The sequence below is a fragment of the Dipodomys merriami genome, unplaced genomic scaffold (assembly GCF_024711535.1).
Source record: "Dipodomys merriami isolate MVZ:Mamm:240054 unplaced genomic scaffold, mDipMer1.0.p SCAF_29, whole genome shotgun sequence".
Taxonomy (NCBI): Eukaryota; Metazoa; Chordata; class Mammalia; order Rodentia; family Heteromyidae; genus Dipodomys; species Dipodomys merriami.
The window spans coordinates 2,363,366-2,381,009 of record NW_027204381.1 but is presented as its reverse complement, the minus strand read 5'-3'; the positions used below and the strand labels follow the sequence as shown (position 1 = coordinate 2,381,009).

At 39.2% G+C, this 17,644-nt stretch overlaps 1 long non-coding RNA gene across 2 annotated transcripts in view; it reads left to right on the top strand.

Annotated features, from left to right (window-relative positions):
• The first annotated feature begins 496 nt into the window (after positions 1–496).
• LOC138838820 (uncharacterized) overlaps positions 497–17,644 on the top strand; it is a 136,934-nt gene continuing 119,786 nt past the window's right edge. For both annotated transcript variants that reach the window (XR_011375760.1, XR_011375759.1), the window contains exons 1-2: positions 497–780; positions 1,008–1,077. This is a non-coding gene — a long non-coding RNA (uncharacterized lncRNA). The remainder of the gene's footprint in view (positions 781–1,007; positions 1,078–17,644) is intronic.

The following is a 17,644-nucleotide window of genomic DNA, read 5'->3' as shown; positions in this document are numbered from 1 at the left end:
TGTTCCTATAGGCAGGCAGTCCCCATTAACAATGGCAGAAAATTACATTTGTTGGCAAATCAGGCATTCTTGCTTGTTTTGCTTATGTTTTTCATGTTGGACATTAGAAGGCAGCCAGTGAATCCTTTTTGAAGGAAAAACCCCAGGACAGCATGCAGGGAGAAAAGCTCTACCCTCTCTCCATTTATCTCCAGGTCCATCAAGATCCAGCTCAAGACTTTGCCTTTAACTCAGCCACAGCTGAGTAAGAATTGTTTTTCTGAAACATTTGTTCCTGCCCTGGCCAGGCAGACTGGCCCCCATCAGTTGTTGCTTCATTAAGACATCCTGTTACCAGTTGTGATCTGTTCTTGTTATGGTGTAGAAGCAACAGCCCGTCAAACTAGCCAATCCCAGAAGATTGTGAGTTCTAACCAATTGGAGTAAGGGGCAGTACTTCCTTAGGAATAAAACCTGGCCAGACTTCCTGCGCAGCCTCTTGTAGATTTGACTTTCTTGTGGTAGTTCGCTCTTTTGTCGAAGTAAACTTTGCCTTGCTGAAGTCCTTTCTAGTTGGTGTTCTTATTCCTATGGGACACCTCAATAACTCAAGACATTTCTGACTTTCTTAAACTTAGTATTTACTTTTGCAAAGTACTCTGTTCAGTGGATTAGTCTCTTTTCCAATTGGTTTTCCGGGGCAGCGTTTTATCTGTTTATTATTAAAGAGCAAGTAGTTTACCTGGTCAACACAAGGCCCAGGTGAAGCAAGAAGATCAGATTCCAAACTGCAGGATGGAGGTAAGTTGGAGGGACTCTGATCCATTACAATAGTAATTTCCCTTAGGATTTTTGTTTTTGACTTTTGCTTGATTTAGAAATCTGTTGCTTATTTTTGCATACTTTGGTGTGGATTTCGTGAATTCTCTTCTGTTGTTGATTTCTAAGTTAATTTCAATCAAGTCAGGTAAAGTATTCTATGTGATTCCAGCCTTGTAAATTTCATTCTGACTTGTTTTGTTTTCTAGTGTGCAATTAAACCTGGAAATGGTTTCATCTGCAATGGGAAGTGTGGCGAGGCTCTACTGCTGTTGAACGGTAAGTCATATGTAAGTCTGCTAATGCAGATTTACAGCATCGAGAACATTTTCTACATCCTTATTCTGATCAGCTTTCTTGTTTAATCTGTGACCAAAAGCACGATATTACAAACTCTACTATTGTTGAATTATTTGTTTTCCTCATAATTCTATCAGTTTCTGCTGCTTGTAATTTTGATTCACTGTTCTAAGTTTATATGATTGTGATATCTTCTCGATGAATTGGTGGTATCGATAGGACACAGATTTTCTCTCCAAAAACCCGTTTGCTCAGCCCTCCTGTCTTTGCTTACTGCATGCCTGGTGGATGTTTCTCTCCGTGTGTGTGTGTGTGTGTGTGTGTGTGTGCGCGTGTGTGTGTGTTTGTGTGTTTTTGTGCACACGCGCACACACATCCATGCACTTGCGTGCAGTTCTGGGACTTGAATTGGGCCTAGATGCTGGCCCTGAGCATTTTGTTTGCTTGCTTGATTTTGCTCAAGGCTAGCACCCTACCACTTGAGTTAAAGCTCCACTCTTCATCTTGTTGGTGGTCAACTGGAGATTAGAGTCTCATGAACTTTCCTGCCAGGGTTGATTTCAAACCATGGTCCTCCCGTTGAGACTGGAATACAGGCGTAAGCCACTGGTGCCTGGCTCCTTTTAGTGGATTTCTGTCTTTGAATACATACTGTACCACTCAGACAACATAAGGCTGAAACACATTTTAACATTAGCTCTTCCTCTCTCTGACTTTGGGATGTTCATTTGTACTGCATATAGTTATTGATAATATGGGTTGACATATGCCATTTTGCTATTTTCTAGAGGTCTTATATCTTTCTGCTCCCCAATTTCTGTGTTTTAAGAACATTAAAGAATCATTATCAGCTGGGCACTGGTGGCTCACACCTGTAATCCTAGCTATTGAGGAGGCTAAGCTCTGAGGATCACGGTTCAAAGCCAGCCTGGGCAGAAAGTCCGTGAGACTCTTATCTCCAGTTAACCACTAGAAATCTGGAAGTGGTGCTGTGGCTCAAGTGATAGAGCGCTAGCCTTGAGCTGAAGAGCTGGGGGATAGCACGCAGGCCCAGAGTTCAAGACCCATGACTGACAAAAAGAAATCATTATCTAATATACCTTAAAAATGTTCATTTTTTCCTTAAATGATTCTATAATAGCCTCTTAACTACAACAGTCTTACTTGGATTATTACTCACTTGAGTTCAACAGAATAGCAATTTTTTGTGGTAATGCTATCCCTTTATTCCTGCTTTGTGCTGTTATCATATAAACTATACCTTCATATGTTATGAAGCTTTCAGTACAAGTTTATAATTGGTTTTATGCAATTTCTTTTCAAATAAGGCAAAAGAGTAACACACAAATATATACTATGTAGTCAACTTCATTATTACTCTCTTCATGTGAGTTGAAGTTGCTGCTGAGTGTCTTTCAATTTCATATTGAAAATTTCCTATAATTTCTTATAAAGCAAGTCTGCTAGCGATGAATTGTTTGCTTTAATTTATTAGGAAATGTTTTATTGTTGCTTCCCTTTTGAAGGAGAATTTAACTGTATGAAGAATTTCTGGCTCACAATCTTTTTCATTAATCAGTTTAAAAATCCTTGTACTGTTTTCTAGCTTCTGTAATTTCTTTTTAAAAAAATTTCTTTATTGAGATTAAGTGATTACAAAGTGATACTTAGCTAAAGTCACAAACACATTTTAACCTTCACAAGATGAATTGTCATTATCATGGTCTATAAAGCGTGTGAGCTCTGAAAACTTTGACAATACAGCTATTTGGCTTCTACAATTTCTCACAAGAAATCAATTGTTGATTTTATTAAAACTCCCTTGTAGGTAGCAAGCTTTTCTTTGTTCTATATATTTAAGGTGTCAATCTGAATGTATGTCAGTTGTCAGTGTTTTATTTTTCTTTGACTTTATTCCTTTTAGAGTTGATTTTACAAATGTGAAAATTAACATCTTATCAATTTGGGAAACTTCAGGCCATTATTGTCTCAAAATTTTTCCCCTAATTTCTGTCTATTCCCCTCTATTATGTATGTGTTGGCACCCAATTGTGTGGTGCAGGCATCTGATGTGTTTTCCTTTCTTTTTCCCTTTTCTTTTCAGATTGGATAATTTACTGATTTGCTTTTTTACCTTTTCTGATTCATCCCTGTCATCTCAAATCTGTTGTTGAGTCTTTCTAATGATTGTAATTTCTTTAGAATTATTGTATGCCTTTGTTAACAACTTCTGCTTAGTGATTCATCACTGTCATACTTTATACTTGATTTCCTTTAGCTTGAGCATCTTGATAATAACTGACTTAAATTTTTCTGTAGTATGAGCATATTGAAGTCTCCATCTGACATACTTTCATACTTTACTGCTTACATGTTTCATACTTTTTGAAAACTATAAGTTGGCATAACATATTTTCCCTGCCAAATTTATGTTATTGCTATCTGAACATTATTGTTTTAGTCTTTTTTTTTTTTTGCTTGATGATTTTATAGAGTCAAATTCTATACATGGTGGGTTTTTTTTTTTTTTTGCTATACATGGCCACTCAGTTCTCTGTTGGCTTTTAAAGAAATGTACTGTCTTTATTCTTTCTTTTCCTATTTATTTATTTTATTTACTATTATTATTAATTTATTTTTGCTACTCCTGGGGCTTGAATTCTGAGGCCTGGATACTGTCCCTGAGCTTTTTTGCTCAAGTCTAGCGCTCCGCCACTTTGAGCCACAGTGCCACTTCCAGTTTTCTGGTGATTAATTGGAGATAAGAGTCTCACAGACTTTCCTGCCTGGGTTGGCTTTGAACTAGAATCTTCAGATCTCTGTCTCCTGAGCAGCTAGGATTACAGACATGAGCCAACAGTGCCGGTCTATTGTCTCTATTTTTAAGCTTTGGTTCTTAGAGGAGAGTTCTGATGAGTCTAGTTTAATGGCCAATGATTGGTCAGATCTCTCTACTTATGTTTTTGATACACCGTCCACTCATTAAGGTCATGTGCTCACAAAACAACCATAGCTTTTCATTCCCTTGCTTGATTATGGCCTCTAAGTAAGTAAGAGTGACTAATAGCTTTTCCTTTCTCAAGTCTTTGTTAGCTATGCACAAAGCCTTAGAGATACTCCATCTTTTAGATTCTCAGAAACACTTAGGCAATTTCAGAGTTCTCCAGTTTTCCCTGTAGTCCTCTGCTGAGCTGTGCTCTGAATTAGATCATACAGCCCACACAGCCTGACCTGCTTCATTTCCTATAAATCTGCCAAAAGTTTGAATGTGCTCTAGGGACAATGCTTTCAGAGCGCCAAAGGCATCCAGTTGTCAAATCCTTTTGCCTTTGGATACTGGCCATCTGAGCTGGACAGCAAAGGGGGTTGGAGATAGCTTGAACACATGGTACTGTCTCATTGGGGTTCGTTAGTTCTCTTGGGTAGATAAGTCTCGGTTTATTATGTGGCTTTATTTACCTGCATTTGGAAGGTCTCTGCTTGTTGTTTTATTATTCCAAATTTCCTATGATAGCAAAATCACAACTGATTGTGAACCACTTTGATGCATTACTTAATCCTTACCTCCATTTGGCTGGAAAATATGAATATCTCCATTTCACAGTGGCTTAGAGAGCTACCTTACCACAATCACACAGCTAGTTAAGTGGAAAAGGTCAAATTGAAGTCCGAATTTCTTTGACTTTGTCAGTCTAACTTATAGTCTGTAAATCAAGAGGAAGGCCTTTGTTTCTTTTCTAAATAATGATATACTTTAGGTCTGTCAAAATTCCAGGACATAGCCAGTAGCTCATACCTGTAGTCCTAACTATGTAGGAGGCTGAGATCCATAGATAGTAGTTCAAAGCCACCCCAGGCAGGAAAGTCTTTGAGATTCTTTATCTCCAATTAACCAGAAAAATGCTGGAAATGAAGCTGTGGCTCAAGTGGAAGAGCACTAGCCTTGAGCAAAACGTTCAGGGGACAGTGCCTAGGCCCTGAGTTTAAGTAGCTGCTAGGGCCAAGCATGCACATACATGTGCACATGCGCGAGTGTGCACACACAAATACAGGACCCTATGTTTTTTTGTTTTAGAATTTTGCCAATAACTTTTGAACAAGAACATCACTTCTTTGAATGAGGGCTTAATGTAGTATTTAATTGAGTAAACCAGTTTTGACTACTGGTTTGGCCTGGCCTCTTTTCCCAAAGCAAAGGCCTTGACTCAGCATGGCTTGCCATGGGATGTAGGCTGCTCGTCCTGTGAGAACTGGGTGACCTGCTCTCCTCTTGCTTGAACAGTAACCTCAGAGAAGGCTGGCTTTGAGTAGTGTACTCTCTCCCACATCCATCCTGTTTGTCTTGTCAATAGAACTTAGGAGGTGGTGTAGAAAGGCCCCAGGCAGGCTTCCTCACATCCCGTTGCTGAGGCAACCATGCTCTTAGTCCCTGCTTTCCATGGCTGACAGAGCAGCAGGCCAGCACCCACGGAAACTCCACAAGCCCACTGTGTCTTACTATCTTGAGCCATCAGCAAAACTGCCTGAGTGGTCTTGGTAGGATTCTTAATGATTAAGATTGTCCTCAATTAACTGATGTGTCTTTGATATTTTTTAATATAAAATTATGGACACAAAACAATGTGTGCTTAAGCCAGGATTGGTAGAGGGTTTCTTGGAACTTTAGACCACCTATTGGAAACCTAACTTTGTAACTGGATATATCTTAAACAAGGAGTTTAGTTGTTCTTTCTAAGCCTTAGTTTTTCTCCCGAGGGAAATGGAATTAGTAACATTAATTACTTCAATGGATCATTCTAAAGCTTAAAAGACTTGGCCCAGGGAACACAGTTCAGAACTGATAGTGATTCAAATGTTAATTTTAGTTGTTTCAAACCCTTTTCTTCAGTTTTGTACCATTTTATGCCCATGTAAAGAAGTTCATCAGTCATGAGAAGGAATGTTGAGCTTCTAAGACCAGAAATAATAATGTGTAAGGAAGATAAATATCTGTCTGATTAATGGTTGTCTATACCTATGCATTCTCTAAGCTCATGGCTGTTGCCTCTTATTTTGTTTTATTTTTCTGGTGCCTGTCCTGAAGTTTGAACTCAAGGCCTGGCTGCTCTCCCTGAGCTTTTTAGCTTAAGGCTAGTATTCTACCACAGCTCCATTTCTGGCTCTGTGGCACTTAACTGGAGATAAGAGACTCAAAGACTTTCCTTCTCTGACTGGCTTCAAGCCTTGATCCTCACAGCTTAGCCTCCTGAGAAGCTAGGATTACAGGAGTGAGCCAGTAGTACCTCAGTAGCCACTGTCTCTTAATCAGCCAGGCTCAATGGCAGGGCTCCCAGTGAATAGCACAGTAGTGAACTGCTCAGAGCGCCTCAGGCCGTAATCCCTAATTTCCCTAGTTTTTTTCTCAGTAAACACACACACACACACACACACACTCACGCACACACACGGTGGGTTTGTCATTTATTAGAAAGGTTTGTGTATGTGTTTAATGTCCCCTCGTTATGATGTACATTAATATTTTATTCAGTTAGATTAGGGAAGAGCTGTATTTCATGAATAATCTTTGGCAAACACAGCTGTGTTTGCCATCAGCACTGCACATTGTAATTGAAGTAAAAATGAAATAAGACTCCCATGCTTGAATCACAGGCATGCCAATTTCTTCCTTTGTACCTTTTAAACTGGTTAGCCTTGTCAATGGCAGAAGCAGCTTTATTTTGGTCAGTATGGATCAGTTATGAAGGTCAATAGATTCTATTGGGAGATCTTCACTGTATGTTTAGAAATTATGCACACACCATAAGCGCCGTTTCTTTAAAATGTTAATTGCCATTGTGATTTATAAAATTCCAAATCTGGCTGGGCGCTGGTGGCTCCCGCCTGTAATCCTAGCTACTCAGGAGACTGAGAGCTGAGAATTGCAGTTCAAAGCCAGCCCAGACAGGAAAGTCCGTGAGACTCTTATCTCCAATGTACCATCAGAAAACTGGAAGTGGCTCTGTGGCTTAAGTGGTAGAGCGCTTGCCTTGAGCTGAAGAGCTCAGGGACAGCACCCAGGTCCAGAGTTCAAACCTCACGACTGACTCCCCCCACAAAAAATAACTCAAAATCTGAAGGTGATCCCAATTGCAAAAGACATATAAAATATTTGATTCTATTTTAATGGATTCCTTGTGGACCTGTCACTCCATTGATAGTAAGCTACTCTGTGTTCATAAATAAAGGTGACCATCTACTGTACCCTTCGTGTAAACTCTGACAGGGTAGAGATAAATTCATCCAACTCCATGTCTAGAACAACATTAGGGTGAGTGAAGAAGCACCCAATGACTTTTTAAAATTAGGAATAATATCATAACTACCTCTGTTTCTTTTATTAAAAGTATATACTCAATAAATACTTGCTGAATAAAAAAGACAATGCCCAAATTAAAGGACATTGTAAAACTTTGAAAGACTACTCAAATAAATGGTCACAGACATTTATATCATCAGTGATTTACAATTGCTTCTGGGTTTCAGCAGCCCAAAGCTCATCTTATATCCACAAGGAAACCGAGTCTCACAGATGATTCCCCATAGTTTTGTAGATCTGGGAATGAGATTTCACTGAAGCCCAGTCTACAATGAATATTTTTAATGCTCATATCATGGTGGTGTAGGGTTAAAGTTTTAAGATCAATTAAAAAGTAATGAACATGCCTTGTATATCCCTCCCCCATGGTACAACCCCTGCTTTCACTATATATGATGTTGGTATATGTGGAGGGGAAGGGAAAAAACAAATTGTAAAAGCAGGGATACAGGAGGACCCATTGCAACAATGAGATATACAAGTCGTTATGTCGAAAAATGAACTTTACAACTTTGGTGGGGCAGGGGGGAGGATACGAAGGGACGGGAAGGGGAAACAAAGCAGAAGGCTACAATGCTTGATAAGAAATGTGCTCATTATCTTACCCACATAATTGTAACCCCTCTGTACAGTATTTTCACAATAAAAATATATTTTAAAAAGTAATGAACATGCATTTGAAACTATAGATACATTACCTTTTAACACCTTAGTATTTTCTAATCATACTCTTCATCAAAGAATCTGATCCTTCTCGGAAAACTAGCAGCTGGTCATCTATTTCCAATCATCAATGCTTTTGCCTTCTTAAATATTTCAGCAGCAGCCCAGGACTTCCTTCCTCCATAGTGTCCTCAGAAGGATGTAACATTATTGTTTTTGGAATAGATTCCCACATGTGTTCCTCTCGTCAAAATTCATGTCCCTAGGTAGGGAAGAGAATCACCAGTACAAGCCATTTGCTTCGGACCCTGTCAATTTGAGGCATTCACAATTACAGTAGCATTTGAAATAAGTCCACTCATTCTCATCCAAAAAGAACACATTTTTGTGGCAAGTTACAGATTCTGTCTCTAAATTTACTCTTGACCCGTTGCTGTAAATTACCCAAAACAACGAATCACTAGATTAAAAATGTCAATAGAATGTTGTTTGTTAATGAAAATATTCTCTTATAATCTGTATGTACACTTGCCTACTGATGGCTTGAAATGTAGCTAATGGAATCGAGGGACCAAATATGTCATTTTACTTATTAGTCTAGTGGAAGTTCAGTAACTACATGTGGGTAGTAGCTTCTTTATTGGGTAATGTATATCCCTACAATGGTGTGCTTACTGTTGGGGCAAAAATCTCAGAATTACTCTTGATGCCATAGTCAAAGGGGGATAGTGTTGAGCAGCATCACTTTTTGTTTTTAAACAAAGTCTTTTAGATGAGGTTGTCTTTCCTTTCTCAGAGGAAAACAGAATTAATCTTTGGCTTATCATGTAGTAAATGACTCAAGGATATAACAACTCAAGGATTCCCAGAAATGAATTCATCAAGAGAAAACAACGAAGGTTTGTTTTTGCCTTTTCTCAAAGGTTCCCTTTAAAGGGAACATTAGGCTTCCATGGTCAAAAATAGCACTTAAACTCACCTAGGACCTTCAGATCCAATAAGGAAGCTAAGAGGAGCTTATTGCTAAACTTCAGACCTGTCAAGTCAGGATCAGATAAAACATCACATTCCTCTCCTATAGAGAATAAAGTGTCCACAGAACACAGAGCCTGTTCCATTAGCCTACATGTGAAGTAGACAAGGTATTTCAAGCAGTAATCTGAGGGGAAGGTGGCAGGACAGCCAGAACAGTATAAGCAAGATTCTGTTTGTACCAAAGATGGAAGAGAAAACTAGTGTGTTCCTGTTTTGTGCTTTTATTTAGACCATGTCTCCAGAAAATATGCCTTCACACAGCTCATACTAGTCGTAATGAAAATAAGTGCCCATTCTGGAGGAAAATTTGGCAGTCATTATCCAGGAACCATTCAAAAATGCATTTAATTTGGCCGTTCCATTTTTGGAATGATATCATAGAAACAATTGTACCTCCATGATATAGTGGTAGTTCACTGAGGCAGCAATTATTAGACAATTAATTATAATACACAAAACTGATCGTGGAATAGCTCTCAGTTAAAGGTGGTTTAATTGAGTTATGTTATTTCCATATGAGAGGAACTTATACAATCATAAAGAAAACATGCTGGGAGATGCTTATAAACTCATGAGAATTTTATATACTGTGCATTGTAGCTTTAAAATATTCAATAAATGTTTGAAATTTATTATGCTTAAATATTTTCAAACATAATTTTATAACAAAGAAAACATTCCCCTCCAAAAAAAAATCCTTGTGATTTTTTTTTATTATTCAAGTTTTGCTAACCTGTGAACTCTTTGCTATCTTAGATCAAATTATCCCACTGAAATCTGCACATGGGTAGAGGTAGTTATTAAGAAAATTGTTTTTGTGCCTCTAGGAATTTCTATTACAGATCTGGAAGGAGTTTAACCATGTAAGTTCTCACTAAAACTGGCCTTCATGTGGCTCATGAGATTTGACTCTGTCCCCACAGTCGCTCCCACCTGATTGCTCCACACTTCTCCTTGTTGAATATGAGTCTCTAATTGGACAGCTGGAGGATACTGCCCAATCAGAGTACCTATCCCACGTGCCCCATTCTGATTAGTGAAAATTTGAAATAGATATTCCAGAAAATACAAACTCGGGGCATTACAAACCCCAAGTTTCTTATCTCTGCAATTGCACTTTGGAGCACAAGGAATGTTGGACTTTCAGTGCTTTCTTACAGCACTAAAAGAAGAAAAAGGAAGAGAGAGAGAGAGAAAGGTAAAGCTATCTCTAACCCCTTAAAAAGGAAGAAAAGGAGGGGAAAGAGGGCAAAGAAAGAAGAGAAAAGAAAAGAAAAAAGGGAGAGGAAGGGAGTAAAGGGGAGAAAGGAGAGGAAGAGAGGGCAGGGGAGATGGGGAAAAAAAAGCATTTCAACCTTTCCTATAGATGTAAAGGTTATGGGAAGAATGAGAACTCTGGGTTCATCCTCATTTGTTTTGATTGCTCATCCTCGAAACCACAGCCAGCTTTCCAATTTGCTCCCTCCATCCTCGCTGGGTTCAAGTGGTAACGCGTGAAGAAACATTTGCAGAAATGAAATTCTATTGCCAGGAATGCGCCTGGGCAGAATGTTCTCATAACAAAGGACATGTCAAGCCTTTCTCATTTCTTTGTAGAAGCCAAGTCTCATGAAACAACAAACATACATATTCCCAAGAGTGGGAGAACATGCCTTTCCTAGCAATGTCACTTTGGACAGGAAATACACACAAGCCATGGGAATACCCAGAATGCTGTGTCTGGGGCAGAGATGCTAAAAGTGCAGCCAGTCTTGCGCTCTTAGCAGAGTGAGAGGATAATTTAGAGACTGTAGGTATTTTCTTAAGCAAATTCTACTAGGCAGCCTGCTTAAAAGAGGCAGGGGCGCTGTCTTTAGTTACTTATATTCAGGACCTGAAATACAGACCTCATAATTCTGCATAGCATATACCTCAGCAATCATTTGTTCAATGTCGGTTTTCCTTCTTTCGAAAGTTAAGCTTTATTTTTGCTTCAGGGTCATGGTTGGTGCACTTGATTCTATGCTTGGGATATTATTGACGTAGTAGATCTGTATTATGAATGCATACATGAATAAGTATTTGACCAAACCCGAGACAAGATAACTTCCCTAGCATGGGATAAAGGCTAGTACTAATAAGCTGTCCTTCCCATAGAAAAGTAGTGCAGGTTTGTTAATATTCTCCATAAACTCGAAATAGTAACAGTTACCATTTACGCACAATCAACTCTGTATTTCAAGGCCTTTCAATACCTTGTGCCACGGAGTTGTAAAAACTTGACCATGTACCAATTCTGTTCTTTGTGAATTAAAAAAAGTGAAGACTATCTAAAAATATTACAGATCACAGCTGCAGAACACATAGGAGACACTTGATCATGACTTATTTAAAAAAACCAAACAGAATTTAATCAGCTAGTTTGACCTAAAGTCTATGTTTTTGGCACTCATTGTATCCCAAGCCTTTCCAAAAAGGAAATGTAGACAAATCCTAGTTGTAAGATGTATATAACTGTTTAATAGTAAGCTATGTTTTTGTTGGTGGTGGTGGTGGTAGTCCTGGGGCTTGAACTTGGGATGCTGTCTCTGAGCTTTTTTGCTCAAGGCTAGTGCTCTACCATGTTGAGCCACAGCTCTACTTCTGGTTTTCTGGTGGTTACTTGGAAATAAGAGTCTCACAGACTTTCCTACTGGGGCTGGCTTTGAACCACAATCTTTAGATCTCAGCCTCCTGAGTAGCTAGGATTACAAGCCAGAACCACGAGTGCCCCACCATACTAAGCTACTTCCTAAAGGGTATCTGCAGGATTAGTCAAGCTACTGCCTTGGGCACTCTGCACATAAGTAAAAGGGTTGCTTAGAAAGAGGGAGTGAGTTTCCACTAGGATGAAGTTCCTGGGTGTGAAACTCTAGCACTGAGTGTTTCCTCTCTCAGAGCAGAAGACAATGAGAAATCTTGCTAAGGATTTTTCCCCCCAGCACTTTTCCTTACAGGGACGGGAAACAGCAGCCTGGCAGGTCAGTGTGGGTGGCCACAGAAATCTCCAGAGACCAAACCAAAAAAATGAACTGGCTGCAGCCACAAACCTCTTTTTGTCATCTGAGAAAGAGAATGAAAAACTGTGGGAGAGCCATCCCCAGCTTGACCCATGGCGCAAGTGCCTAGAGCCTAAGGGACCAGTCCTTGACATCTAGACATCTATGGTGTGATTAGTTGTGTTTATCACTTTCTGGGCGTGGGTAGGCTTGCTCCCAGAGGACATGAGGAATTGGGATCCCAGGCGGGCTTCTGACCTTGGCAAAGCTTGGGTCTGCTTCTCTGGGAACTTGTTCGGAGAAAGATGACCTTTGCAGAGGTGGGTGTTTGGGGCTGAAAAACAGCCCTTACTAGTTGGGATTTCCTCTATTCTCTAAGAGCATTGAGAAGTACAGGGAATGCCGGATGCTTTCATGGTGGCGCTGTCTGGGCCAGCCTTGGTGATAGAGTTGACTCTTCTACACCAGTCTCATGCCAAAAGATGATGGGTAGGAAAAGAAATGAAGTGGTTACAGAGGTTTACTTGAAATCAAGATCAATGATACATTTCTGTGACAACCACTCAACTCAGTTACGCGCAGAAATGCTCCCCTCCCCACCATAGGCTGTAATCTTGATCAGAAGAAAGTCAGAAGTAGAGACAAGGCCTTCTAAAAAGCAAACTATGTTAGAGTGATTTAGAGAAGAGAAAGCTTGGTTATTGACATGCAGTGCAGAGATGAGCATGAAAAAAAAAATAAATCTAACAGTCTTTGCAAACCCAGGACAAGGACTAGAAGGAACCTTGATCTCAGACTTCTCACTTCCACAAGTATGAGAAAATAAATGGCTATTGTTTCAGTCGCCTTGTCTGTGATACTTTTTTTTTTTTTTTTTTAATAGCAGCTCTAGCAAACTCATGCCAGGCTGAAGCTTCTGAGGCTATTTCATGAAAATTTGAGGCTGGACCAATTCCAGCCCCAGACTTTGCCTGCATAATTCAGTTGTGGAGTTTTGGTATACTGCAACCTGTGTACAAACAGAAGGCAAATCAGAGAGTAGATAGACTAGAAATACTGGGGATGGTTATTTGGGTTATTTGTGGGGGTGTTGACCGCATGCTGGCCCCTGTTCCAAGTGTGATACAAATATTATTTATTCTCACAACAACACTAGGAAGTTGGTGTCCTGTCTCCCTGTCACGTGTACAGAAATGGCGAGAGAGGCCAGTGTGCCCAAGGTCGTCCAGGTGGTGGCAGAGCCAGGGCTGAGCAAGGCTCAGAAGTGTTTGGTAATCATTCAGAAGCATAAGCCAAACGAGGAAGTCACTGGGCTGAAGCTTCAATCAGCTGTTCCATCTCGAATATTCTCTCTGTTTCTCACAGACTGCAGTGAAATATTCAGACGAATGGTCCTATTCATAATAAAACTCGCGCAGCAGTATGCCTTCTCTGTGATTCAGAAAAGAATCAGCCTTTTTATAAACAAGTTTAAAGCCCCAAGAGTGGTCATCTAAAGATGGCTTTCTTCATTTTCCCTTCTGTTCAAGATGTTTCATCCTTTCTGAAACCCCTCAGAAGGAAAAAAAGAAAAAGACCCTTCAGTTCATTCTTAGCATTTATTTTACACCATTGATTTCACAACTGGAATTGTGCCATGATATAAAACTGCAGTCATCCTTAACCACCGACTCTTGGGCCCAGCTGGTGCCTAATTTATATTGCAATCAGCTGTGTGGAAACACTTTTTTTTATATATCAAACTGAATAAACATATGAATCCAAGATCAGTAGAGATTGGAAACTGTTTGCAGTTCAAGCATGAGGGCTTCCCTACGATGAGGGACAAAAGCTAGGGCCTTTGTCTAAATAAGGTCTGAGTAAATTAATACAGACTTGTGAAATTGCGTTGTAAAAGATTTTCAGGTGCACCTGTGTTATAAAACACACAGGAAAAGGAGGTTTTTGAGAACGAATATTTGTTTTGATTAAAGGCATTTAATAAAGTTAATAAACTTGCCAAACATGTTAAAAATGAGCTCCAAGATGCCAAGGCTCTACGTTTCTTCATCCCTATTCATGTTACCAGGACAGTTAATTGTGCATTCCACATATCCTATACAATTCTTTGGGGACTTGGGCTGGCTTTTGAAGGCTATGTTTATACATTTTTTTTTACAGCCTTCTATTTATTGATCCAAAGTAGCTTGTTGCTGGCCTACTAGTGATCAGAACTGGAGAGAAGGCAACTTGTATTTCTCATTTCTGCTGTCCCAAAATGTTAGTGTCCAGGGAGATAGTCATTAGCAGTGACTCATTGAATGCAATGCTGATGAATGCTATGCAGGACAGCAAAATGGAGCTTGGAGCACAAAGCAGCTGGGTCTCTCCGGCTCCCAGACCACAGTTCCTTTTTAGATGTGTGTGCAGAGGTGAAACGAAATGCTGACAACTAGGGATAAAAGTGAAAGAAGGATGGTCACATATCAGGCTTGAAATAGTGTCTGTCCTCACACTGCCTTGAGCTTTGAGTTCATGCTTTTGTAGAACCTTTGTGTTTTTGTAGCTGCCTAACAAAATGGAGCATTCTATCTCAACCATCTTAACAAACTGCTTGTTCTATATGATTCATAGGACTATTAAGTTCTCATTAAACCAAATGGAGAGATTAATCTAAAATTTTCTCTTGCTTTTTCTTCTTGAAACACAGCACCATCTTTAGAATCCATCAGGGCTCAGTTAGAAAAAGCAGAGAAAAGATGGAGGGTCCAATGCTCTTGCTTGCATTCATGGCCACAGATCTGTTTCTACTCTGAGCTATCTTTTCTCTTCAGCCTCTAACTTGGGATATGGTTGGAGCTGTGAGTTAACTTAATGTCTTTGCAGACTGAATGGATATCCACACCCCATTGGAAACCAGCTCTTATCTATGCAGCTTCCTATGTAGAAAGTCCTTTCAATTATGAACGCTTCAAGTAAGTGTAAGTGAAGTCAGGACAGGAAGGAGTAAGAGAAGGAGAAAGAGAAATCTAGATGTTGAATATCATTAAAAACTATCATGAGCGAAAGCATTTCTTAACTAATTGACTTTGTTCTGTCAAGCTAAGTTTGAGTCAGATAATCATAGCTACTGCATAATAATGGAAATTTTTTATTGTGCTGTGACATGCCTAAAATCAAATTTCATTAGAACTCATTATTGATATGCAACCAAAGTACAAGGTGCAGCTTATGTAATCAGCCAATAATTTTCTGTTCTTGCAGTATTTTGGAGCATAGGTTTATTTGATAAATAAACATACCTGAATCTTACGAATTGGAAAATTAAGCAAACAAAAGAGAATAAAAGTTAAAGATACTATTTTCATCTGATGGCTTGTAATGTGAGGAGCAGCTAAGAGAAGACAGTATGACTTCTGAAGTTTTCTAAATCTAGATGTTTTTGTATCTTATCTAAATTGTTACATGATCTTCAACAGGGACTGATAAGTGATTCACACTCGGGTGTTACAATTTTAATTGAATAAAATGTCCTTCATAGGTTCGAATGGGTGAAGTATGGGTCCCAGCTATTGGCATCACTTTGGGATGGCCTGGAAACTTTAGGAAGTGGGGTCTAGCTGGAGGAAGGAGTGCACAAGGGGTGTGACTTTGAAAGTTACACCTACTCCCTGTCTGCTACTTCTTTCTCTCCTTCCTGTGAAGAAGTTCCACCACCATGCCCCAGCCACCATGATTGTTTTTCTAACTATGGGACCACGCATCCTTTGGAAACCATGAGCTAAACACACCTGCCTTTTAATCGTGTCATATAATCTCAGTGACAGAACTCTAGTACACAGGGAAAGTGAAAAAAAAAAAATCTATCTAGACTTCAGTTTCCTGGCAGACTGGAGAATGTGCTTTTTACATTGATTAGCCTCGAACTCGATATTAAATTAAAAAAATTAAAAACATAGGCCAAAGGAAAAAAAATCAATGAAAAGAGCACTGAGAACAAAAATGAGCAGAATGCAACCAAAATTGTTCTAATTGTCATTTTGACAAATGAGCTACAGAGAAATTAAAATAAACTATGAAATTGCAGACTTTGCAGGTTTTCCAACCAACAACATTGATCAAAATGCCAGGCATTAGAAATGACTGTTGTATCTACTGTTCTGGTCCAAGGGAAGGCAGTGAAGGGAAAGTGATAAGCCTTAGAAATAAGAAATTTGGAGAACTTAGGATTTATGATAAAATTAATAAATGAAATAAAGTACATCCCAGACTCAAGAATGAAAGGATTTAAATGCTAGCTTGTGTATTAACCAATGTGAGATGAAAAAAAAAGACATAATTATGAGTATGTCCTTCACCCAAGTGCACCAAGGGCAAACAGATCAGTATGTGAAAAATCCTTCATGGTCCTTCGGAAAAAGGTATTAAAGTAAGTTCACAAGAGAAGTCCTTGGAAAAGACAAGTGCTCACATCACATCACATTTGGTTAATACTTGAGTGGGATCCTTTGGGTTACCCTTCAGGAGAGGGGAAAAGTTTACGGATAACAGAATTAAGGAAAGGAAAACCAGTTCTGCATCTGAGTTTCTCATTAAAGTCCTTGCAAGGCTTGCAAAGGTTTTCCAAGTTATACGGGTATTTAGGGCCACTCATGCCAGGGGATTAATTCTCTTTGTAATAACCCTTTCTCTCGTCCGAGCATCCGGTAGCCATTTTGACCTGTATTTATTGTCATCATTTGGCCCCCATTGGGCCTTTTCCCTCCTGTCTTGCAAGCTCAGAATCTTGACATGAAAGCTGAAAGATAATTCAGTAAATAAAGGTCATGCCTTGGGTATGAATTTCTTAGCAACTAATGCATCTCTGCTGCCACCAAACACATCGAGGGTTGAAAATAGATGCTACCCTGGCCTTGCTATTGGAGATAATTGAGAACATGAACCGTGAAGAAAGAAAAGCAAATTATGAACACCATGGGGGAGGGAACTGCATTTCATCTTCAGTCACTTTAAGTGTTGCTACTATTTTGGAAAAGAATTGGTTGCTAAGAATCAAGGATCATCAAAATGTTCAAATCCATTGATCTAGTCACCTCGCTATTCTAACAAAGTAGTTCACAAAGAAAGAGACAGAAAATAAATGTCTGTTATAATGTTTTGGCATGATAAAGGGATTAGAAATAAGTTAGATGTCCAGAAATAATGGTGTACATATGGCCTTTCAATAAAAGGAATTCAGCACAGTGATTTATATTTATCATTGTAAAGGTTGTGTGGCTGCAGAAAGGCAGTATGTAGTAGAAACAATATATAAAAAGATGTACAAGAGAATTGTGAGTATGTGTGCGAATACATGCAGAAGGAAAATGGAAATGTTCATTTACATATACACACACCTAAATGTTGGCTTTCCAGACCCTTTTCTGTTGTTTGAGGAAAGGGGGAAAAACATAATTCATAGTTCCTTTGACATCTGTATTTAGTGGAAAGAAATAAC